The 27588-nt window shown below is 40.7% G+C and overlaps 1 protein-coding gene and 1 long non-coding RNA gene across 2 annotated transcripts in view; one reads left to right on the plus strand and one right to left on the minus strand.

The window, feature by feature from the left end:
• Positions 1-27588, minus strand: part of DPYD (dihydropyrimidine dehydrogenase) — a 1720296-nt gene that overhangs the window by 1390603 nt on the left and 302105 nt on the right. The gene's annotated exons all lie outside the window — the stretch shown is intronic.
• Positions 15718-27588, plus strand: part of LOC149462189 (uncharacterized) — a 352283-nt gene continuing 340412 nt past the window's right edge. The window contains exon 1 of the long non-coding RNA XR_016312696.1: positions 15718-15883. This is a non-coding gene — a long non-coding RNA (uncharacterized LOC149462189). The remainder of the gene's footprint in view (positions 15884-27588) is intronic.

Here is a 27588-nt window from a genome sequence, read left to right on the forward strand (position 1 = left end):
TTACTGATCTACCATGCCTTTTTCTGCCATGTGTCTGTTATATATGTTATATCTACCTCCCTAAAGACAGGTGATGATGATAACAAGCAGGAGAAATGCAGAATACACAGTTGATCAGAATGATGAAGCATAAGCAGACACATCCTTTCACTGCATGTCTTTAAGTACTGTTTCCTTTCCAGGGAGGAGAACAGCAAGCAGCACAGTTACTCTATGTCTGATCATTTGGCATATTACCTATTCTGTTAAATGACCAATACATCATGTCAAAGTGACACAAGCTGTCTCCAAATCAATTCACAGACCCTATCCAAACTGGCCCCAACTTGCTTGTGAGCCTGCTTTTAAGTTGAAAAAAGTGAAAAGTGACCTTGCATCCTGAAATAAGGAATCAGAGAATGCTAGTTCACTTTAAGCATCTGAATGCAGAAGTATACATGATTTTACATCACTACCAAATAGGGATCACTGTTAATCCATAAGAGGTAAGCCTTAGCAACTAAACCGCCAAGGTTAAAATTACCAAACATAATTTACAAGTCCTAAATAGACTTGCCCCCACCCTGTCCCACAAAACCTGATGTTTTAGGCAGCTGGTTAAATTCTTAGAGAAGGGTTTTTGAAGTGTCAAAACAAATTAGCACATATATGCAAAAACAGAATAAATAGTTATTCCCTGCTTCTGTTAGAAAAGTTTATTAGTGGGAAATAAATTCACTTAGACTCTTATTAATGACAATCATTACAGTTGTATTTTAACTATGAAATATTATGGTGAATTCCACTGTCACAAATGTGGCAGTTGTTTATTTAAGGCAAAAATAGCGAGCTCTACCTGTCAAGAGGATTTCAAACTGAATTATATCAACCAAACTGGTGCTGATGAAAAGTTATGTCGTTATACTGCTATCCCTGAAAATAGGATAAAAACAGGTTCAAGACTCACACGCCTCTTGAAGACTGGAGGTGAAATAATATTTTCTCCATACATCAGACTGTTTCAGCTTACTATTTTCCTGCTGTGAACCACCTGGTAGATTTTATCCTACTCTATACCCCCCAAGAAGTGAGCGAAAGAACTTTCTTAGTTAATGCTTCTTAGTTCTTGCACCAATTTTGTTACATTTTACACTGTATAGTTGTGTACATTTAGAATTTATATAACTTTAGACAAACATATTTGACATGGTTTCAAAAGTAAATCTAAAATGGCATGAATAGTACTCTAAGGAAAACCTGAATATTGTTTTTAAATGTTTGTCTGTTTAAGTCATTAAATAATTTGAGGGTTTAAAGCCCACAATAAAAATCAAATATACTGCAGCTAATTAGTTCTTTAATGTGGGGGCTGTATTGCTTTTCTTTTTTTCTGTTTACATGCTTTTATTGAGTTAACCAAAAGAAACAATACAAAATGTTCAGAGACAGTGGTAGCACAATGGAATCACCATAAACAATCACATAAATGGAATACAAATATACAAATGAGAAATAGCTTCCAGTTAGCACAAGGTACACAGCGCTGTACTTGGTATCTCGAATAGAGACTGTAGTTGTAGCAAAAAAAAAAAAAAAACTCAATTGAAAAAAAAACAATAAACGTGCGGTGTCTGAACAATCATACAAGAAGCATATAGATATGGGATAGAAGCATGATGGTAATAGTCCTGCTAGTAGATGTTCTAGTAGTTCCATTTATTAGTAAAAACAACCATAGAATCATGGACAGTGTGATGAATTCATTCCATGAGTTTAATGGAGTTCATTCTGTCCATTATCTGGCCCCAAGAAGTCCCACTGAACCACCAGGTAAGGGCAATAGGGCTGCACTAGGGCTGTGTAATAATTTCTTTCAGTGGGGAGGGACATCAGTGATAGGAGTGAAAAGCTGACACATTTGAGCAGTAATGGTGCTAGGAAATCCTACTATGAAGACCATTTTAGAGGTGATTTGCTGCCAGAAAGAGTGCAATTTCTAAAAGCTCCAAAATATATGTACCAAGAAACCTAATTCTGAGCTTCCCCCAAACCAGGTTGGGGGAACCAATAGGTTAAACCTGCGATGTCTAATCCTGGTCAGATACCACCGTGTTTGGAGTTTTAATGCCGTTTCCCAGACTGATACAGATTTGATACACCTCCTAGGATTTTTCAGCATGTCCAACCAGTTTTCATAGGAGAAAAAGACACTCCACGCCAATTCCCACTGGGATATTGCACTTGATTTGTCTATGGGTAAGGAGGTATTTGTGTATTAGTTTTCTTTTTTAGGCTTTTTTATTCTTTATTTTCACCTTTTGATCCGATCAGTAAATTATATTTTTCAACTTCCATTAACAAACCAAGCTGTCCAGCAAAAGTGTCATAGACAGATAGAGAGTTAAGATAAACCATTTTAGTTTTTATATACAGTCAGGTCGATAAATATTGGGACATTGACACAATTCTAACATTTTTGGCTCTATACACCACCACAATGTATTTGAAATGAAACAAAGATGTGCTTTAACTGCAGACTGTCAGCTTTAATTTGAGGGTATTTACATCCAAATCAGGTGAACGGTGTAGGAATTACAACAGTTTTCATATGTGCCTCCCACTTGTTAAGGGACCAAAAGTAATGGGACAGAATAATAATCATAAATCAAATTTTCACTTTTTAATACTTGGCTGCAAATCCTTTGCAGTCAATTACAGCCTGAAGTCTGAAACGCATAGACATCACCAGACGCTGGGTCTCATCCCTGGTGATGCTTTGCCAGGCCTTTACTGCAACTGTCTTCAGTTCCTGCTTGTTCTTGGGGCATTTTCCCTTCAGTTTTGTCTTCAGCAAGTGAAATGCATGCTCAATTGGATTCAGGTCAGGTGATTGACTTGGCCATTGCATAACATTCCACTTCTTTCCCTTAAAAAACTTTTTGGTTGCTTTTGCAGTCTGCTTTGGGTCATTGTCCATCTGCACTGTAAAGTGGCGTCCAGTGAGTTCTAAAGCATTTGGCTGAATATGAGCAGATAATATTGCCCGAAACATTTCAGAATTCATCCTGCTGCTTTTGTCAGCCGTCACATCATCAATAAATACAAGAGAACCAGTTCCATTAGCAGCCATACATGCCCACGCCATGACACTACCACCACCATGCTTCACTGATGAGGTGGTATGCTTAGGATCATGAGCAGTTCCTTTCCTTCTCCATACTCTTCTCTTCCCATCACTCTGGTACAAGTTGATCTTGGTCTCATCTGTCCATAGGATGTTGTTCCAGAACTGTGAAGGCTTTTTTAGATGTCATTTGGCAAACTCTAATCTGGCCTTCCTGTTTTTGAGGCTCACCAATGGTTTATATCTTGTGGTAAACCCTCTGTATTCACTCTGGTGACGTCTTCTCTTGATTCTTGACTTTGACATACATACACCTACCTCCTGGAGAGTGTTCTTAATCTGGCCAACTGTTGTGAAGGGTGTTTTCTTCACCAGGGAAAGAATTCTTTGGTCATCCACCACAGTTGTTTTCCATGGTCTTCTGGGTCTTTTGGTGTTGATGAGCTCACCGGTGCGTTCCTTCTTTTTAAGAATGTTCCAAACAGTTGTTTTGGCCATGCATAATGTTTTTGCTATCTCTCTGATGGGTTTGTTTTGTTTTTTCAGCCTAATGATGGCTTGCTTCACTGATAGTGACAGCTCTTTGGATCTCATCTTGAGAGTTGACAGCAACAGATTCCAAATGCAAATAGTACACTTGAAATTAACTCTGGACCTTTTATCTGCTCATTGTAATTGGGATAATGAGGGAATAACACACACCTGGCCATGGAACAGCTGAGAAGCCAATTGTCCCATTACTTTTGGTCCCTTAACAAGTGGGAGGCACATATGCAAACTGTTGTAATTCCTACACCGTTCACCTGATTTGGATGTAAATACCCTCAAATTAAAGCTGACAGTCTGCAGTTAAAGCACATCTTGTTTTTTTTCATTTCAAATCCATTGTGGTGGTGTATAGAGCCAAAAATGTTAGAATTGTGTCAATGTCCCAATATTTATGGACCTGACTGTATATAAAACCTTTATCCCAAAAGGGAAAAAAACAGCTTGTTGCTGTAACTGCTAAACTAGTTGCTGTATCTGAAGTTTGGCTTTAATGTTTTAGTCGAATCCGTGTAAAACTGCCAATACATCTAGCACTATCCTCTCCTTAGTTTGACATAGCTGCTGTTCAAAGGTGTCTTCATTGGAGCAGAGACACCCTAAGACAAGGAAATGTGTTACAGGCTTAATCACTTGCTGAGCAGAAAGGGAATAACCTAAACTGCAATACAATACATTTTTGTTTTTGGGTGTATCATCACTTTAAAGCTGAACTCAATGTAACATTAAATTCACTGTTAAAATACATACATGGTTTCTTTTTTACTTGCCGTAGAATTTGTAAGTTTGTCTAGCCACTTCTGTAATTTACATAACCAGATGGTGACATGATTTTTTTTCTGTTATAAACAATACAGCTAGGTCACTTCCCTGTCAGTGAATGAGCAGCAAGAGACTGACCAAGCCATCTCTCTGCTTTCTCCTCCTATGTGGATTTTTCTTTGTCAGACTATATGCATTCAGCACACTTGATTGCCTTCTGGTGCTGTCCCCTCTCTCATTATTTAAATGTTGCTGTACAGGAGCTACAAGTGATTCATATATAGTCAAATTCAGGCAACTACACTAGCTGCATTTAAAATTACATTTATTTATGTTTATGAATACAAAACAGAATCCATGTTTATATTTGCCTAGATTTTGGTTTTAAATGTAGCCAATTAACATTGGGATTCATTTACTAAAGGCAAATATACTTTTCAATTTGTAAGGGAAGCTGCACTCTATAAGTAAATTATCACCAAAGATTAGTGAATGGGGTGATGTCCATCATGTGCAAGCAAAAATTGTGTTTTTTTTATTTTCCTTGCACATTTATTTATTTCAGGTACTTATATAGCGCTGTCAATTTACGCAGCGCTTTACACATATATATATGATTGGGTATTATTTGGAAAGTGAAATTTCACCACATGCACCAAGTTCTAGGGCAAATCCCATTGCAAAGTGCAAATTCCCTTGCAAATTTAAGAGTCTATATGCCTTCAGAAATCAACCACACTTTTTTTTCTTACACTGGGGAAATTCTCAACATGCATCCCTGTGCCTTACATCCTGAAAATATGTCTGTAGCCACACAACAGTGTAGAAAAAGGGCCTGTCTGACTGGATAAAAACTGATACTGTTAAGGTAGACCATCATATTGTATGGTTTAAATAAATATAAAGGAAATCTTCAGTCATATTTTAAAGTATGTATGGGGAATCTCATAAGCCACAATAATTTATAAATGATTATTTCATTATTATATGTTGATTATACATCAACACATTTTATATTTTAGTTTTATTTATTTTGAATATGTAAGGTAGCTTAGACATAAAAAAATATAGATTCCTAACATTTTCAATACAGGAGACAACAATTCAATTCAGAGCTGATTCCTGCCATCAAATCCTCTGTGCCTGGTACCCTCTTACATCATTAATTCATTAGAATTTCCAATGCACATGTTCTCCTTGACAAGAGCATTCATTGGAATACCAGATCCCTCCTCTGCCAAGACCACTGTGCCTCATGTGAGCTCAAGCTGATTTCCTTATTGCGAGAGCAGTGCTTCCACTTACACTACCATCTGGTAACTTTGTCTCTCTCTGCTGAACACTGAATACTAACACTCATTTAAATATGAGAGCAGTTGTGTTTTTCCATTGCAGTTGCAAAGTTAATGCAAATAGTCTGGTTAATCTCTCTACTTGTATTAAATATGGATAAACGTATGCCAAACCAGGCTGTCCAGCCATCAGTGTAGAAAGGGTCAGTTTATTTTATTTTAGAGCCACATCCTGACATGATAAATTCAGGAGAAATAAAAACATAGTGCATCATTGGCGTATTTGGACGTAAGAGAACGGTCACATGTTTTCCAAAAGACCTTAACATCCCGCATCTGAGCCACAAGCCTTTTGTTACACATATTAAATCCAAGGTTGGTTATTCAATGGTGAATCCACAAAGTGCTATTTATTTTCAGTTGTTAGATTTGAAGAAGGAAAAGCTGAAGGTTTTGTTAAATCGTGCTTGAATTTAAACTGCTTACATAAGTTTATCTCATTGCAGATTCAACAAAACCATTAAAAATTAGAAATTATGTTTTGGCCACTTTTATCAAGAATATATTTCTCCTCTTGGCCCTAGGTTCTGCTTCTCATTGGGTTTCCTTTGGCGAAGTCCCCACTGTGACCTCATACTGTTCCCTTTCTATGGCTCTACACAGATATTAGTTTGCAGAGGCAATCTATATAAGTCAGAATACAGATTTAAGGTGTCTAAAGTTGTGTCCCTGGTTTTAAGTTTTTGGAAATCTGTTTTTTTATTGGCATGCATAGTTGCACGCTATAAATAAAGCATACAGCCTGTGACTAATAACCAGTTAGTTGCATAAGAGGTACTGCGTTGTTTTCTCTTTTTTTTTCAGGCTTTTTTCAGTATTCTCATCTCTCTAGAAAATCAGGTTTGACCCCTGCATCTCTTCACACAAAAAGCTTACATTTTATCTGTCTAAAGCTGAATGCCTGAGAAAAAAAATACATTTGCAGTGCATCTCTGCCCACACTGCAAAGGTTCTACTGTATCCTTTCTTCTTACCTAGGTTACAAATAAAAAACACTTATGCTTACCTTATTCCCTTGCTCCCTCATCAGCCTTCCCTCTGGCATTCTAGGCTGTGGGCAAGCACTCAGAGCCCTCACATACAATGCGGGACTGCTGGTATTGCATTGTACATGCTGATAATGTTAGAGGCCAAGGACAAGATTTGCATAATTTAGTAGTTTGCGGATAATAAAATTATGTTTCTTTGTATATAGTTCTACTTATATTATTTTTGGAAAAAAGATGCTTTCTTTTCAGTTATTTGCTGATATAAGCTTGTTTGTTAATATTATATATATATATATATATATATATATATATATATATATATATATACATTCATTTTTATTTTACTTTTTGTACATATGTACATATGTTTTTATTAACAAGCTGTATGTTTGCAAGATTTTAAATAAACAAAAAAAATTTACATGAGTGAGAGGGTATGTAAGGAACTAAACACAATAGTTACAGTATGTGTAATGATGTGTATCCCATTACGTGCAGGTGGTTGCTCCTGGTAAAAATGTACAGTGGGGCAAAAAAGTATTTAGTCAGCCACCAATTGTGCAAGTTCTCCCACTTAAAAAGATGAGAGAGGCCTGTAATTGGCATCATAGGTAGACCTCAACTATGAGAGACAAAATGAGAAAACAAATCCAGACAATCACATTGGCTGATTTGGAAAGAATTTATTTGCAAATTATGGTGGAAAATAAGTATTTGGTCACCTACAAATAAGCAAGATTTCTGCCTCTCACAGACCTGTACCTTCTTCTTTAAGAGGCTCCTCTGTCCTGCACTCATTACCTGTATCAATGGCACCTATTTGAACTTGTTATCAGTATAAAAGGCACCTGTCCACAACCTCAAACAGTCACACTCCAAACTCCACTATGGTGAAGACCAAAGAGCTGTCGAAGGACACCAGAAACAAAATTGTAGACCTGCACCAGGCTGGGAAGACTGAATCTGCAATAGGCAAGCAGCTTGGTGTGAACAAATCAACTGTGGGAGCAATAATTAGAAAATGGAAGACATACAAGACCACTGATAATTTCCCTTGATCTGGGGCTCCACGCAAGATCTCACCCCGTGGGGTCAAAATGATCACAAGAACGGTGAGCAAAAATCCCAGGACCACACGGGGGGACCTAGTCAATGACCTGCAGAGAGCTGGGACCAACGTAACAAAGGCTACCATCAGTAACACACTACGCCGCCAGGGACTCAGATCCTGCAGTGCCAGACGTGTCCCCCTGCTTAAGCCAGTACATGTCCGGGCCCATCTGAAGTTTGCTAGAGAGCATTTGGATGATCCAGAAGAGGATTGGGAGAATGTCATATGGTCAGATGAAACCAAAATAGAACTTTTTGGTAGAAACACAACTCGTCGTGTTTGGACGGAGAGAGAATGCTGAGTTGCATCCAAAGAACACCATACCTACTGTGAAGCATGGGGGTGGCAACATCATGCTTTGGGGCTGTTTCTCCACAAAGGGACCAGGACGACTGATCCATGTACAGGACATAATGAATGGGGCCATGTATAGTGAGATTTTGAGTGCAAACCTCCTTCCATCAGCAAGGGCATTGAAGATGAAACGTGGCTGAGTCTTTCAACATGACAATGATCCCAAACATACCACCCGGGCAATGAAGGAGTGGCTTCGTAAGAAGCATTTCAAGGTCCTGGAGTGGCCTAGCCAGTCTCCGGATCTCAACCCCATAGAAAACCTTTGGAGGGAGTTGAAAGTCCATGTTGCCCAGCGACAGCCCCAAAACATCACTGCTCTAGAGGAGATCTGCATGGAGCAATGGCCCAACATACCAGCAACAGTGTGTGCCAACCTTGTGAAGACTTACAGGAAACGTTTGACCTCTGTCATTGCCAACAAAGGATATATAACAAAGTATTGAGATGAACTTTTGATATTGACCAAATACTTATTTCCACCATAATTTGCAAATAAATTCTTTCCAAATCAGCCAATGTGATTGTCTGTTTTTTTTTTTCATTTTGTCTCTCATAGTTGAGGTCTACCTATGATGCCAATTACAGGCCTCTCTCATCTTTTTAAGTGGGAGAACTTGCACAATTGGTTGCTGACTAAATACTTTTTTCCCCCACTATACCTTACATTGTCATAGCTGCTGCATATTGCCCTGTCTTCCCCCACTTTGAGAGTTAAAAGCAACTGCTGTAAGTGAGAAAAGTCACTCCGTTTGCTCTCCTTCTTCTGCCCTTTCCACCTTTCACAAAACTTGTAATGCTATTCTCCCACAAATAATCATGTTCTGGAAATGGAGGAGGAGCAGTTGTATGACAAGATGTCTGCTGTCCATTTACAGAACATGGGATAATAAGCCAAAATGTACTAAAGACAGAAGGGTTAATAAATTCACAGTAAATAGGCAGTTTACTGTGCAAAGGAATTTTCCCTTAGTTTAGTGAATGAGGTGACGTTCTGCAGATTTCCATCATTCAATCATGTGCAAGCATACTCTTTTTGAGCTTCTTTACACTTAGTGGGTACTCTTTGCAAAATTAATTTTCAGCATATTCAGTAAGCAAAGGGAAAATTCCCTTACAAAGTGATTTGCCTTTTGTAAATCAACTCCAAAGAGTACAGTCAGGCTTTTTACTACAAGAATTAAAAGAACACAGTAGAGTAAAAAATGCCTAGCAACAAGACAATCTTAAAGCAGAGCTCCACCCAAAAGGGGAAGTTCCGCTTTAAGGACTGCTCTCCCGCTCCCCAATAAGGATTAGCACCTTTGGGGGGTGGGGGGTAGGGGGTACCCAAATTTTACAGGTACCGGCTACCAATTGCGGTCGGACCCCCTAGGCAATCAGAAACAGAAGGTATCTTCCCTCCTTCCCTTCCTGTAGTCTTCTGGGACATGTGACCTGTTCCAGAAGACTACAGGACCATTCATGAAGTGCAGCGCTACTTGCGCATGCGCAGTGGGTACCCGGCTGTGAAGCTGCAAGCAGTCACAGCCAGGTGTCCACACTGAAGATGCCGGCCTCCAGGACAGCAGGTGAAACGGGCTGCGGGGGACACACCATGGGACCAAGGGACAGGTAGGTGGCTGTTTTTTAAAAGTCAGCAGCTACAGTTTTTTAGATACTGACTTTTATTTTTTGACAGGATGAGTGGAACTCTGCTTTAATGATCAAGGCCAAAATTTACTAGAGGCACAGGCTGGGGTTTTATTGCAAGTTAAAATATTTCAGATGATATTGCAATGAAATTTGACCAACAGCAGAACAGTTTTAATTAGGAATAGTAGGCCTAAATGATATATGCCTAGCTTCAAAGCTATCTACAGGGATGGGGGGGTACATTGAAAGCGAGTGATATATTGAGAAGTGGTTTAGGTGCACATTGTTATTGCACTTAGCTGATTTTTTCAATAATGATGCAGCTATATGATGAGAACAAAAGGCAGCTTCAAGAACAGATGGTGAGGTAACAATTTAACGCTCTGCTCTGGGCACCCCAAATTTAACAAAAGACCCCATAAACATGAAATAAATAAAAAAAAGGAAATGAAAGCCCAAAAATACCACCCCTGAAACAAAAACAAGGGAAGCCTTGTAGCAAAAAAGAAAAAAAATTATATATATATATCCTAAAATAAAGGCTCTATCAACATAAAATTAAAATATACCCCCCCCAAAAAAAATGGCAACCCAAAAATACCCCTCCCTGAAACAAGAGTCCGTTTTTTTAAGAGTAGTCTTGCAGCAAACAAAAAAAAAATTTGGTATAGATGGGACAGCAGCTAAGCATGCCTGCTGACCTTAAATTGCACAAAGAGCTAGCAATCATAATCAAAGCACAGTTTTCTAACTTACTGTAAAATATCCCTATACCATTTGTCAGCTCTCCATATGCATTCCTTGCAACAGCTTCCAATCCACTGACACCTTGCCTGCTCTGTGCTCCCCCCTTTTTAGTGATGAGACTGAATTAACCTTATTGGCCCTTCTAAACCCTGCTGGCTTTAGCTCAAAGGCAATGCAGCAGTACATTATGGTTTAAAAAATCCCCCCAGGGTAAATCTGCACAACACTGGACTGCAAATTTTGAAACCACGGTAGCAGAGAACCCAAACTTTATCCCTAGTGGACGTGGTACACACTAGTATTTATGATTTGACTTTTTTATAGACATTCAGGTTTTCCAAATGTGTGCCCACCTGTATAAATAATAATTGTTATTAGGTGACATTGACACTTCAAAGGATCAACAGGCTCCCAATCACACTATAATGTCCATGGCTTTTTTAGTACATGGTGATTTCTGGCATTTTTTTCTTGAGTAACATTTGGAGGTCAGATATTCACTCAGCATTAGTTTACTAGGGAGCTCAGGCTTCATCCTAGAGGTTAGTAGTTTAAGCAGAGTCCGATGCAGATCCACATTTTTTAGATTCCACCTTAATAGGGAAATACAGCACTTTCGTCTGGGGCAATGACAGCATGGGGTGCAGAATACCCTATCATTTTCTAAAACTACCCAAAATATTCACAGAATATTCCAGTAATCCTAACTTCCAGGATTATGCAATTAACCTTCAATAACTTCAGTAAGGGTTCCAAAGGTTACTGCCTCTGCTAAACAACACTTGTGTCTGATGTTTACACCATGGATCTACTTAGAAGTAATCTGGGAACGTAAAGTTGGTAAAAAATTGCTTCACTTGGGAACTATCTGTACCTGAACATTGTATGCATGATTAAGAACTTTGGATAAAAAAAGTGCTTTGAAAATATTTTGAGCGGTGTTCTCTTTCCAGGATTTGACATTTTATACTTATCGGTAGCTTGTTAAACAATATTGTGCATCCAGCAGTGGATGTGTGTGGAAATTACGAACTAATCTGTGGATTACAAATATACAAGTACAAATACGGTATATACGGTACACAGGGGTGTAGTTACCATAAGGCAAACAAGTTGGTTGCCTAGGGCTGCATTTTTCAGGGGGGCAGCACTGCCCCCAGGAAAAAGGGACACTTGCAGCATGGGGGCCAGGTGGGAGCCGAGAGAGGCTGCAGACTGCTTGATGGTGTACGGTTGTGTGTAGGCACAGTGCATGCAGTATTTTTTCTCAGCACAGTGAGAGGTAATCTACTGCCTCGCACTGATCAACTGGTAGTTAGACTTTATAAGATGTATTTTTGACATCTCAATAAAGCTTGTAAAAAAAGGAAACAGTGCTGATTTCTGCATTGCGGTCAAGTGGCTGGTGTGAACAAGCCATTAATCTGTGGTGATATACTGGTGGGGGTTGATAAAGGGATGTGCCCTTCCTCTTATTAGAACACTGATCATTTGATTATATCAGTCAGCCCTTGCACTTAATACTTTCTTTCAAGAACCTAGAATTACTTACATATCAATGTTTAAAGAATAAAAGTAGGTAAGATTATTTAATGATTTTAGTTAAAAACCTTGGTTTTCACTTTGTCAGTGGCTTTTGTCAGTATTAGGTGAAGTAGAACTAAGACTGTGCACTACTGACTTTTCCCAATACAGAATACTTCTTCCTGGAGCTCCTTTCAGCCATGGTATAAAAAAATCCAAATAGCCCAAAAGCTTCATTGATAGCATCCTGACTTTATGGCACCAGTATCTGAGAGTACAGCTCCCTTGCTTGCTCGCTCTAAATTAAAGCTGAGCTCCACCCAAAAGGGAAATTCTACTTTAGGGACTGGTCCCCTGCTACCCATGAGGAATTGGTACCTCTGCATACAGAGATGGATGCGGTCCTCCATCTTGTTAAGGGTCTTCCATCTTCTATCATGTCCTACTCCCAAATCAGCTTTCCTCATCCCCCTCCCTCTCTGTTGAGTGACATGTGGTCTGTTTGATACAGATCACAGGCAGCAAACTCAGTGGAAGGGCGTCATGGTTATAAATCACACACTATCTAGTGCCCCTCTGTCTAGGAAACTCTTGCTAGCGAAGGGCTCATCAAGCCATAAACCAAGTCCTTCAAAGGCATTCCAGGGAGTCGTAAAAACAGACTTACATTTAATAAACTCACTTTTTCATATAAATTTATATCTTCAAATAGGACATAATTACATAGACGTTGTCACCCCCCTCCCTACCCATAGTCTTCTGGGAAAGGTGACAGGTCCCAGAACACTATACCATTCACAATGTGCAATGATACTTGTGCATGTGCAGTGGACACCTGGCTGTGAAGCCACAGGCTGTTTTTTAAAAGTCAGCAACTACAGTTTTTGTAGCTACTGACTTTAATTTTTTTCAAGTGAGACTAAAACTCCACTTTAAATTCATTGCTACATCTAGCAAGGAATCCTATTTGGAGAAAGCTGTAAGAACTTTCCTAAACTTGCTTAATTTCTCAAAACAGCATGAGCACTCTAACAGTAGTCTCCTCTCCAAATGTCCTGATTGTAGTTATGTGTTAAAGGTAATGCAAGATGTGATTTTGCTTAGCAGGGAAAAGCCAACTGTAGTGTTTGTTTGCAAACTGAGCGGCAGCACAAGTTCATAGGAACAAAACTTAAAAACCATACATACTTCTGAAAACTAAGTAAGCACTGTGACAGAATATTAGTTTGGCAGCCAAGATTGGACTATGGGTAAAGAAAAAATGATTTCTTTGTCTGTGATAAATGGAATGAAATAATGTTTAATGAATAACTGCTAAATTAACTTAATTCACTTGAACTAAATGAACTTAAAACACATTTTCATGTGGGTGGTTCTCGTGTCTAGATTATTGATTTCAGAGCAGTTACATATGTAATCATAAAACACGTACATAATAGGTTAGGTGATTGAAGTGGGTGGGGGCAAAATCCAACTTTCACAAAAGGTTCTTGCATTTTACAAAGTCTACAGACCCTATTGTAGTGTGTCAACATCTGCTGAATGTAGTTAAATAATAGAGATTCAAAAATAAATAATACAGTTCACTTTACAGTTTCAGCAGCAATTATGTGAGCATTTCCTACATTCTTTGTAGCACAATTTCTTCTTTGGTTCTGAAAACTGCTTGGCTCCTCTAGTCTGCAATTAGTCCTCTTTGTGTTTTTTTTAATTGCCACACAATTATGATTAAGAACACAATTATTCCCATTAAAAGTCATCACCTAATGAATTTTCCAGAAACTCCTGCTAATATCTGCAACCTTAATCTCTTCAATTAAGATCCATTTATTCTATTTTTATGCCCTCACACAAACTAGTGTATGTACATTTTATAGATTCAATGAAATAAAACAGAAAATTAAATCCTGGCATATACCATTTGTAATGTATACTATGAGTGTGAATTCCAACTTCATGTGCTCATTGACTCCCACAACCTTGATTATAGGAAGGGAAAAAAAATCCCCAATTTCAGATGTAACATACAGTTTATGTTGAAAGCCAACTTTCCTGCTGTGCTAAACTTTCTGAATCAAATAGAAAAATCACGATTATAACATTTCGTTATTTTTTTTTACTATCTGGTAATTGGAATACACACCGGGAGCTGTGCCTGTTTTATAACATAACATATTAAGAAAGCATGATAATGTTGGAGTTACACACCATTCCTAGTTAATATGAAACAATGTTCGATTATCTGCAGGAGCAAGCAACTCAGATACAATTCATATCCAAACTAATCTCACATGGCAATAAAACACTGAATGTCAAAATGTGCAAAACAACATAACAGTAAATGTGGCCACAATACAGTAGTTCTTTATACTTAAAAAATAGAAATTACCATAGAATGCTCCCATGCATTTAGCATGAAATAGATCATATTCAAAATATTTGATACATATGGAAATTATTTTGATAATAGTATGACATTTAATTAAAAGAAAAAAACCTTGATTTTTATTTTTTAACATTAAATCCTTTTTTTAAGCATTAACGTAATTATGAAATCATATAACAGAAAACATGTTATGACATTCAAACAATATAGCTAATTTTCCAAAAATAATTAATTTTAAGATAGCCCAAGATGGCAGACTCTTAATCCCGGACCTGTAATATGGCTCTGCCTTTTCTCTCTCACGCTCTGGTAATGGCTGCATGTTAAAGCATGGGTCCTGACAGAATTCTTCCAGCTGCTCCATATGGGTAAAATAGGGCATCAGAAACCCATGTCATACCAATATGAAGATATTTCTCTTGTGGCCATCATTCCCAGCTTCTACATTGGATGCCCATATGGTTGGCACAGAAGCGCTCTAAGAGCCCACAGAGGATATTGGCCCAATTTCTCCTCCATCATCACCTCCACCAATACCCTCTCACAGCTGACTTTCAGGAAGAGAAACATCAAATACTGCTACATAATATCAACCATTCTATATCTACAGAACTGGACAAAATCACTCAGGAAAGGGGGAAATGTCTTTAATTGGTGAGCAAATTAACAATCTTGAAACAAAATTTGAAGATTTAATAAAATATCCCCTTGTCTTAGAGGAAGAAAACTTCTCTTTAAAAGACAGTGAGGCTTATTTACTAAAGCTGGAGAGTGCAAAATCAGATTCACGTCTGCATAGAAACCAATCAGCTTCCAGGTGTTATTGTTAGATCTTAATTGAACAAGTAGAGATTAGAAGCTGGTTGGTTACTATGCAGAAATGAGTCTGATTTTGCAATCTCCAGCTTTAGTAAATAAAACCATGCATAAGCAAGGTGGTAGAGAGCAGGAGAGATTTAGCATTTATAGGAAGCAAGTATATAGGTCACTCCATTGCAATAGTAAAGAGTAGCATGCATTGTCAGCAAGTGAAAATCAATGTCATAGCAGACAGCAAAATCAGTTCTTGTCCATTAAGGCAGATGTAAATATCATCATAGTTGTTCTGATTGCTATATAAAGCTTGCCTAAGGTCAGGAGTCTCAGTTAGTGCATTCACCAGCAGCTGTTGTACATGTCACTTATAAAGCAAGAATGCATACTTTATCACCATCTGGAACCACTATGGATCAAGTTTCATGTGCATGAAACAGTCTCCTGACCTTCATGCAGGATTAGAGAGACCCCTCCATGGCTCTCAGCACTCATAGTACCGTTCCTGCTGTCCTTTATGTTTCACTAGCCATGCTGCCTATACCAATGCTCCCAAGAAGGGTAAGCTGTGTCACGTGATGTGTGATGATGTCAATGCATTTCGCTAGAAGAACTGATTTTGCTCTCTGTTTTGACATTGTTTTTTTCTCGCTGACAATGCTTGCTGCTCTTTACTATTGCAATGAAGTGACCTATATACTTGTTTGCTACACATGCTACATCTCTCCTGCTCTCCAGTGTCATGTTTATACATACTACTACTTGTCAGACAAGCTTCAGCTCTGTATGTTATATTTCACCACCCTAATTCATTCCCAAAAGACTATGCATATTTGATTACAGGACATCTCTGCAGCCTATTTCTTGGGAATGAGCCATCATTCACAAGTCAGGAAATAATTACTCTGTTTACACTAACAGATTTAACTACTTTATAACCAATTTTTTTAGCTCTTCCTCATTCATGTACTCAGTGATGGGACTCTCTAAATCATTTTTGGATATTTTTTCATTTGGAATTGTTGACCCATTATTTGTGCAGTGGTTATTGCTGAATTTCCCGAAATGTCCATGTTCTGTATATGAGGAATCATGTTACCACAATGACTAATTATTTAACATGCAGTTTTGTCATTCTATATATGGTTAGATTTGGGCGTCTGGATGTTTCTTTGATAGTTTTTCTTGTCTGGTTTGTCTGTCTGTTGTTTAGTGTTTTCCAAGCTAATGCTTTAAGCCAGTTAATGTTTTCATTCAATGCTGGTGGAACTTTACAGTATATTTTAATCAAACTTATATTTTTTGATACGAGAATATATATTTCAATAAAGATACTTTTTTCTACAAATCCAGTCACTATTCTAGTCATTAAAAGTAAATACTTTTTCTCCATATGTGGAGGCCCTCTATTTTGCTACAGATATATAGGTTACAATGACAACACCTCTTTTAGTATCAGTGTGAACTGGTTTACATTTTTTTGACATATTAACCTCTTTTTGTTTTCAATAGTTGTTTGTATATTTACAAACTTAGGACCCAATATCCTAGATATAGATTAATGATTAGACTGTGCATATTGCTATCTAGGGACTAAACCACATCATCAAGATATCATTGTGAGGTTTCACTACTATTATGATCTTAAAGAGACTATTGTCAAATGCATTCAATGTCTTTCATTGGCTATGATTGACTAAGCTGAGAAACTGCAAATATTCAGTGACTTACCTCCTAATTCTTGCAACAAGCAATGTCTTTTGAGACCCACTATTACACACCTTCAGAATTATCATATATTATACCATTGGTGCTTTCCGTTCCGCCTCATAGTTTCAAAAACGGAATTCACAACAGAACTCACAGTACCAGAGATCTTCAGGAAAGAGTAGATTTCTTGAAATGATTTAGACCTACACATTTCTTCAGGATGAAGCTATGGTCATGCCTCTCCCCTGTGCTTGTCCAACCTCTACCTGAAGCAACATATGGACAATAGCCAAGTCCAAGATTTAGAAACATCCTAAAGTTCTTCCACGAACCTCTTTGCTTAGACTGCCTACTTGAGACTGTTGAGAGGGAAAAGTGTTGCACCTTATTTGGTAGCCATTAGTTTAATGAGCCTCATTACTTTTTCCCTTTTTGGGAACCCTACATATACCCATATGGTTCTATTATGTGCTTAATTAAGTTAACGATTTACTATCTTTGAAGGAAAGGCAGAAAGCAACTCATGCCCTATCTTTGCTATTGATATGCCCCTCTATAGTTACCATGGGGATTTCCGTGGGCTCCTGAGACTTAGTGTCAGGAATGGACTCAGCACTGGTGGTGGGACTCGCCTGCCGTGTGGGCTGCAGTACCAGAGCTGACCAGCGGGTGCTCTCAGCAGCCAGAAGCTCACACGTGCAATCAGCAAACCTGGGGCTGATTGCAGAAAGGTGTATATAAGGCATGACCAGGCCTGTGCTCTGGGCCTTGGTGTATGTTTTCCCATGAGCCTCTGTACCTGGTATCTTGTGTTCCTGCTTTGTTGCTGACCCAGCTTGATTCTGACCTCTGCTGACCGTCTCCTGCTGAACCCCTGGCTTGCCTGACCATCCTTCTGCCTGATCCCCTGTACCGCGCTGCCCGTGAGTTACTGAACCCGGCTTGTGACCTTGATCATTCTCTGCCTGCTCCTTTGATACCTTGCTGCCTGCACGTTGCTGACTTGGCCCGTCTGACCACGCTAACTACTCTGCCATCCATCCATCCTGCACGGATCCAGCCGTACCTGCACATACCTCTGGCGGATCCCTCTACCACTAGCAGGTGTACTCAGGGGCCGCGACCTGGTTCCTGTCTGCTCCAAGTCCATCCCCACCATCAGGGGCCCTGGTGAATAGCAGACTGGGACTTAGACTCCGCGCCCTGGGGAATCCTGTCCTGGGGACCACTAGAGGTACCACCAAACGGTCATTACAGAACCCTACGGCCGGCCTGACCGTTCCACCTCTCCAGCCCTGACTACGCCTGTGTTCCTGCACCTCCTAAGATTAGTGGAAGGTTGGTTTGCTCACTGTGCGTTTATATATATATATATATATATATATATATATATATATATATCTGGGTGGCTAATAATAAACTGTATTATACTGTACCTGAGACCTGCGTTTCCCTGTGTCAGTCCACACCTTTCTGGTCATTCCTAGATTCCTGACACTTAGAGTATGTTGTTCTCAGGCTTTTGGTTATTACTGCTACTGATATATAGATCTTACCTAGACCTTATTTACATCTTCATTTCCTATTATGTACCTTTTGTTTTTTGTTTGATTTATTTGTACATATCTATTCTGCTTATTCACATACCCGTCCTCCCTTTTTTGCTTAGTCACTATGAGCATTGTGTTATTATTTATCACAATGTTTTTACAGACAGTACTGCCTAACCTAAAAGGTTTTTAGCAGCAAGAGATAGCTTAAAAAATCATTTTAATACAAGAAACACACTTTCACTAAAGGGGTCTTAAATTTGCTATGAAAACCTTTCCTTGCTGCTATGTAGCGCCATATCCTTCCAGAAAACAGGCGTGGCAACCTTCTTTAACCACTTCAATACTGGGCACTTTCATGGTGGATACTGATATGCTGCACTGATGGACATGGATTGGCACTGATGTGGCTGCACTGACATTTTGCCACTGGCGGTTGAATGAGGCACTTCATATAAAGGCAATCGGAAACAATTTTCCCAGGTCCTAACAGAATATTGCTGTTTCAACACAGGGACAGTAACTAAGGTGTCCACTTTATGGGAAGCATATAAATAATTTTTTAGCCAGTTCCTGACCACACTATAGATGAAATATGGCTAGTTCTGGGCTAGTTCTGGGAGGGCGTCCATGGCGAACTCCCAGAACCACTCCCCTGTGTGCCCCCTGGGGCACACACAGCGCACGATATGTGATCAGCTGTGTCCTTCGGACACAGCTAATCACGTGACTAAGAAACAGGCCAATCACAGCCACTTTTACCATGTGACCAGCTGTGTCCAATCACAGCTGATCACTGGGTAAATAGGAAATGCCGGTTATCGGCAGTCCTCTCCTCACGCGCTGTCAGGAGAGTCGGTAACTGGCATTTTACATGGAGACATCTACACTGATCATCAGTGTCCTAGTGATCAGCATAGCCCCTTCACTGAGGCCAACAGTGCCCATCAGTGCCCATATGTACTGGCAATTAGTGCTAGCAATTAGTGCCCATCAGTTAATCAATGCCGCCCATCAGTGCTGCCCATAAGTGCCAACTAACAGTGCCCATCAATGCCACCTAGCCATGCTCACCAGTGCCACCTATCAGTGCCCATCAGTGTTGCCTAACAGTGCCCATCGGTGATGCCCATCAGTGCCACCTAACAGTGCCAATCAGTGCTACCCATCAGTGCCGCTTAACAGTTCCAATGAGTGCTGCCCATCAGTGCCACCTAACAGTGCAGCCTCATCACTGCCCATCAATGACTCCTCATCAGTGCCCACCAGTGCAGCTTATCAGTACCCATCAGTGGAGGAGAAAAATTACTTATTTACAAAACTTTATAACAGAAACTAAGAAACTTTTTTCCCAACATTTTTGGCCTTTTTTAGTTTGTTTAGCAAAAAATAAAAAGCCCAGTGGTGATCAAATACCACCAAAAGAAATCTCTATCTGTCTCAAAAAAATTATACAAATTTAGTTTGCATAAAATGTTGCATGACTGCGCAATTGTCATTCAATATATGAGAAAGCTGAAAATTGGTCTGGGCAGGAAGAGGGTAAAAGTGCCCGGAGGGCAAGTGGTTAGAGGTCAATGTCAAAATTAACGGCAGCAGGAATAGCCTCTTTAAATGCAGAAATTGCCATGGAGGAACTCACTGAAGTCATTAAAGACCTTCCGCCACATAAAACATCAGGCCCTGATGGTCACCCTTATGCCTATTATTATACATTTCTTCACATCTTTGCCTTCCCCTGTTATTTCTTTACCTCCCCTTGCTTGAAGGAGAAACTCCACATTCCCAATTTCTTCACTCACACATCACTGTAATCTTGCAACCTGAAAACCATGGTGCATCCTCAACCAATTACAGACCCATAAATTTGCTTAATTCAGACTACAACATTTTTACACAAATTTTAACTAACCGGTTTTCAAAAATACTCACCCATCTTATAAATAGACACTAGGTAGGTTTTGTTCTTAACTGTCAATCAGGAGATAATATGAGGCAAACGATTGACCTGGTTTGATATGGTGGCTAAGTCCAACTCTTTAGCTCTAGTATTAAGCTTGGATGCCCAAAAAGCATTTGATAGATTAAGCTGGGTATATACTGAATTTTCTCAACATGGATTCCAAATCCCTTTTCTCCAAGCTCTTGCAGCTTTGGACTCCACAGCCTAGGTCAAGCTCCCTCATGCCACTTCAAATTCATTTCATACGTACAATGGCACCAAACAAGGATGTCCCCACTCACCTCTGTTATTTGTTTTGTGTCAGGAACCCTGAGCTGCAGCCATACGCTATAATGAAGACATACAAGGCATTCCAGAAACAACAAGCGGAATATAAATTATTCCTGTTTGTCAATGATATTCTCCTCACTCTTACTGAACCACACATTGCACTTCCGAATGCTTTATTGGATGACTTCATTATCTTATCAGGCTATAATATTAACACTACAAAAACAGAAGCAATCCCAATCCATATAGCTCCAGGTCGACTGACATCCCTACAAATTACCCTTACCATTTGTGTTCTCATTCTATTAAATTCCTATGTACTCATATCATATCACTGCATCATACTCATGATTCATAAATTGCTTAGACAGTAGAACACTTATAATATCTCTTTACGCAATACGATTAATGTCCTTAAGATGTTTATTCTGCCAAAACTGCTTCATCCATTTGAAACTCATCCAGTTATTGTTCCCCTGTCTCAATTATATAGTCTACAATGGTCTTTTACAAAATTAATTTGGTATAAAGTCTACAGGATAGCAGGATATTCTCATTAAAGTCCAGTGGAGGCCTGGGAGCACCAGATATAGTTAAATATTACTATACTACTCATCTACATCATATACTTTTATAGTCAACTTTACGTCCACCCAGCAGATGGCCTGAATTTGATTCAGGACAAATATACCCAACACACCCTATTCTTTGATCTGGCCTATAGTGAAAACTGGTTATAATTCCATAAACCACTTACATCTAAGAACAATGCTTTTTACTTTGAAAATATGACATATATGTGTGTGGAAATTTTCTTTAACTTCTCTATGTTCACCACTAATGAATGTTTTGTATAACCCAGCAGTCCCAAATGGCCTATCAAGGCCTTAGATGTATCCATGAGCCCAAGCCCCTGTATTCTAGTGAAAACATCTTGTCAACCCAGTGACTGGCAAAATTCGCTCCTTTACAGACAGCTTCAGTCTGATAAAAAGGGAATAACTAACAGACTCTTGTTATCCTATCTTCAATTTAAGCACTACTTTTCTACTCTCACCCTCTCACTAACCATAAATTGCCTAAATAGTTTGAACGTATACAGTATGTGCACAAAGCCCATCACAGCTGTTTCATTGCATCAATATATAAAATACTCCATGAGCACATTCCTATGACTGGAAACAACCACTTGAGAAAATCTGAATACGCCCTCCAGTAACCTTTACCGTTAATCAAATGGGATAAATTCTGGGACACTAACTGGCCCTAACTCCTCTCTTTGTGTTACAATGTACATAAAAAAGAAAATATATATAAACTTTTGATGTATTGGTCTTGCAGCCTTCAGATCCCATGCACTACCTACTTGGTCTGCTGTTTATAGGCATGTCCAAGCATTCCAAAAAGTTAATGACTCATATTCTAACAGTAGAAGACTTATCCCATTATAATGGCGAACCAGTTGGAACTGTCTAATATTGTGTCCTTTATGAATATAAGTCAAATGGAATATATGTCTGCAAAAATTCACGACTCCCTGGAGCTATTAAATAAAATCTGGACTTTATGGGATCAATATAGCTATGGCGGGTCTCCCTCATTTGATGCCTCTTCCTGATACCCACTCTCTGTATGACTATCTACAGACTACCATGTGAAGACAATTGCCATACTGGTACAGAATCAGCAGACTCAATAGAAATAGAAACCTACGCAGGCCCATTTGGATGCGTTAATGGATTGTCTGTGACAGTAAGGATCAGTCATTTCCTGTAAAAGCTAACCCCCAGATGATGACATAGAGGCCTTACTGACAGCATTTGAGTACATGGCAGAGAGGGGTGTCCATTGGACCACTGGGCCAGCCTTAACACCACGTTTCTGTCAGGTGAACCACTGAAGGTCTACTATGACCTGCCAATGGCTCATGCCAAGGTTATGGGAAACTCAAGGGGGAAATCTTAGCCCACCTTGGGGTGACTGTGGAATGACAACAGAGGTGAAATGGTATTGCAGTTCATTTATGTCCCATCTACCAGCTGACCTTTGGTACCTTTTCCCATCATCATTATACCATTTCAGCGTATTGCGATGGATTTGGACACCAAGTACATGTCCTGGATGGCAGGTGCATATCCCTGATATTAGAGTTGTTGTCTTTTTAAGTTTTGTAAACATTTGCTGAATAATCAGGGGACCTCCCTCATGCTGCGCGAGGTGTTCCAGGAGAGGTTTGGCTGAAGAGGACTGATTTCCAGTAGTCTACGGACTGATTAGGGACCCAGAATTTTGGAGGTTTAAATAGCTGTGAGTGGGAAGAACCTCCATACTCTGACTACCAGGATTCTGGTGCTGAAGGGGTTAAGCACCAGGCAAGGGAGGTTTGAAAGGCAGCAGAAGACAATCAGCACCTGTGTCAGTGAAGCAGTGTGGAGTATCTCATACACTTCAAGAAAAGGTGAACGCTCTTGGGAACTGAGACATTTGTTGCTGAACCCTTGCAGCCTGAATGGACCCCAGACCATGAAGGAATCCTACCCCAGTGTGGGAGCCAGTTGAATGGTTCCTTGTTTTGCTGGAACTGTGAACTGTTTATTTGATTTTGTATTGAAGGAAGCTACTTACAGCATGTTACCTGTTTTGGAGGAATTAATAAGAAACTGCTTTTACAAATGGCTGCTGGTGATCTTAGGCCCCCATATTACAAAAGCAACACTATCATTACAAAAAAAACAAAATGAAAAAAAAAAACCCACTAGCTTATATCATTAGAAAGCAGTCAATGAGGCCCGGGCAACTGACTTGATTTCATCGGTCTGCTACAGGCAGGAGGAAGCATTTTCTTAGTTTCCCAATGATTAGAGTGCAATGTTGCCATTTTGCAGCAGGTCTCTGATCAGTATCAGATATTTTTGAACACCTAGGAACTGCACAGAAACCAGCAGTTACATGATTGTCATCGCTGAATCAGTTCAGGGAGTAGATGCTAACCCTGGATAAAGTCTGAATAAAGACTGGGACATCCTTCTGATGAGAGAAAATGATGAAGACATTGTTAATCTTGGGGGACTGTGATCTCTGCAAGAGTAATACATGCCTGTAGTGTTACTTTTACACATCATTAGCATGCAGGCTTTCAACACACACAAAAAATGAAGTTATATCGACCTTAAAGCTCACAATGCAGATTACAATCTGACCGTACAATATTTGTAACATTTTTTATATTTACCAAAGCTATGTATTTGAGGACCTATCTAAGCTAAGCAATTAGTTTGTATCCAATCAGACTGTGCCCCTGGAGAACATCCCTTGTGGCAAATTGCATAGGACAGAGTGTAGCAGTGATGCTATCAGGCCCACCGAAGAGAGCTGAGTGTTTCTGTGTTATGCTGGATGATATTTATCTTTGTGAATACCTGCCTTTCTCAATAAATCAGTGGATGAATTTACTACACTATGGGGTGTTATTCTATGTCTCTTCCTTGCCGAGGGATGTTAATTACTGGAGACCAGTATTGGATGTGTGAATGAAGATTGCTCAATCCAGCCATCCATCAGAATCCTTATGAAATTACTGAGCACTGATTAGACCTCTGTGAGTGTGAAGTCTTGTGATCTGGTATGCGGCTCTGTGTGGAGGTGAAGGAGCACTAGAAAAGATTGTATGCACAGAAGAATCACATACTTTGGAGGAGGTGTTATTCACATAGTCATGGACATTTTCACTTGTTTAGTACCGTGTATATGGAACACTTTGAAGCATGTTATTGGTTAATATGAACAGAGGTTCATATGGGGCGGCACAGTGGCTTAGTGGGGCGGCACAGTGGCTTAGTGGTTAACACGTCTGCTTTGCAGTAAATGGGTCATGGGTTCGATTCCCGACCATGGCGCCTCCTGCATGGAGTTTGCATGTTCTCCCTGTGCTTGCTTTCATCGGGTGCTCAGGTTTCCTCCCACACTCCCAAGACATGCTGGTAGGTTAATTGGATCCTGTCTAAATTGGCCCTAATATGTGTATGTATGAATGTAAGTTAGGGTGTCAGGGATCACGGCGCCGGAATCCTGCATCACGGCGCCGTCCCCCCGCGCATGCGCACTGGCGGCGAGCCGCGGCTGACAGGACGCCGCGCATGCGCAGTAGAGAGTCGAGGGCGCGCCTCAGGCGTCCAATGACAGCCGGGGGCGCGTCCCAGCCAGCCAATGACAGTGCAGGGCGCACTATTTAAAGATGCCCTGCACTGTCACCCATTGCCGCAAGGTCTTATGTGATCCTGGATACCTGCTCCTGTTCTGTGACCCTGTTTTCGACCCTGACTACGCTGCCTGCCCCTGTGTTTGACCCGGCTTGTCCTGACTACTCTGCCTGCCCCTGTGTTTGACCCGGCTTGTCCTGACTACTCTGCCTGCTCCTGCGTTTTGACTCGGATATCCTGACTATTCTACGGACTGATTTACCTGGCTGACCCTGCATGTGACCTGACTACTCCTTGCCCCTGATTTGGTACCCCGCTTACCCCCCACGGAACCACTATCCGTGCCACCCTGCTGGGGCCATCATCCGCCTCATATCTGGCTCTCCCGGTACCTACACGCATCCCCGGAGGCCTTCCCAGCCGCTGGTGGGCCCGCCCAGAGGTCGTGACCTGGCCCGGGACTGTTTCAAGTCCATCCCCACCATCAGGGGCCCTGGTGAAGGCACAGCCCGGGCTTAGACCCCACGCTCTGGGTTGGTCTATCAGTTGGCAGCCGGAAGGCTCCGCCTGGCGGATCATAACAGTGGGACCTTAGATTGTACACCCCTTGAGGGTTAGGGACTGATGTGAATGCACAATATATAAGTGTAAAGTGCTGCATAAAATTGACACCTGAAATAAATAAATAACATAGGTGATTGTATGCATTGCCTTTATTGAAAGGATTGCATTCTTTCGAAGGAATTATTTAAAGAGAGTGCAACACAGTTTGTTTATACACATTACAATCTGCCTGTACAATATTTGTACAAACTCAGATTTATCAAAACTATGTATTTGAGGACCTACCTAAACTATCCAATTAGTTTGTATCCAATCAGACAGACCATTATACATTATAAATGTTGGTAGATCTAAAGAGATTACACAGTCATATTGTAAACTGTGTGGAGTGCTTAAGCAGTCTGTCAAGCCAAAATTCACATCCAAACAACAAGAACATGTCGATGATGAGTATTAGAGATGAGCGAATCGAACATGGCGAAGTGGAATTCATTATGAAGATCAGGAAAAATTCGATTCGTGCCGAATCCGAAAATTAGCAAACTTCGGATGCGCGAATCGAATTTTCCCAAAAATGGCGGCGACATGTGTGGCGACGGAGCGGGGATCTCTGGGAAGGCGCGCAGACAAGGCGCGCTGACCCATAATGCATTCATTCATGACATGTGATCGCATTAGCCAATCAGCAGCCAGCCAGCCAGCATGTGTAATGGTGGAGCTATAAATCGCGGCCATCTTAGAATTCTCCATTAGCCTCCGGTCATTCAAGAGAGACAGACCTCTGTGTATAAGGGACAGAGCTAGGGCCAAAGAGACTTTAGGGCCACAGAATCGTTACTTAGGGACAAAGAATCGTTACTTAGGGACACAGAATCGTTACTCAGGGACACAGAATTGTTACTCAGGGACACAGAATCGTTACTCAGGGACACAGAATCGTTACTCAGGGACAGACACAGAATTGTTACTCAGGGACACAGAATCGTTACTGAGGGACACAGAATCGTTACTTAGGGACACAGAATCGTTACTCAGGGACACAGAATCGTTACTCAGGGACACAGAATTGTTACTCAGGGACACAGAATTGTTACTCAGGGACACAGAATCGTTACTCAGGGACACAGAATCGTTACTCAGGGACACAGAATTGTTACTCAGGGACACAGAATCGTTACTGAGGGACACAGAATTGTTACTGAGGGACACAGAATCATTACTCAGGGACACAGAATCGTTACTCAGGGACACAGAATTGTTACTCAGGGACACAGAATTGTTACTCAGGGACACAGAATCGTTACTCAGGGACACAGAATCGTTACTCAGGGACACAGAATTGTTACTCAGGGACACAGAATCGTTACTCAGGGACACAGAATCGTTGAATTAAAGAGTATGTCAGACAACACGCAGAGGAGTGGCAGAGGAGGCAATGTTTCAGGAGCGAGCAGACGTGGCAGCAGAGGAAGGGGTCGAGGCAGCACTAGTCGCAGCCAGAGGCCAGTGCTCCCGGTGTCATCCAGCGGTCGTGTCTCCACCGACAACCCTGCCGTCATCGATTGGTTGGCTCGGTCATCTTCCTCTTCCCAGGTCACCTCTGACACCTACAGCCAACGGTCGGTGGGTACGTCAGACACAACCGTTAGTTGGCATGGCCCGGGAGCAAGCCCACTGAAATCACGTGTCCTCTACCTGCCCCTGTCCTTTGGTGTTCCCTCACCAAGCGAAGTATCGCATGCTGTGGGCTCAGCCCCACTGTACAGTGAGGAAGAGCTAACAGAGGGCGGTCAGGAACGGGGGGAGACATCCGCCTCTTCAGCAGCCAGGCGAAGAAGTACTGGCGAGGAGAGTGGCTCGGTAGCCGGTCTAGAGACAGGTCTGTCTCCTGACCCACACGCAGCCGAGGGGGCTAGTAGTGAGGCGGAGACCCTAATTGATGATGATGAGGCTGATCGCACTTGGCAGCCTCGTCGTCATCAGGCTATTGCTTCCGCATCATCAGGAGAA

This window comes from Staurois parvus, unplaced genomic scaffold, assembly GCF_062004578.1.
Source record: "Staurois parvus isolate SC_StPar_1 unplaced genomic scaffold, SC_StPar_1.0 ptg000183l, whole genome shotgun sequence".
NCBI classification, from domain to species: domain Eukaryota; kingdom Metazoa; phylum Chordata; class Amphibia; order Anura; family Ranidae; genus Staurois; species Staurois parvus.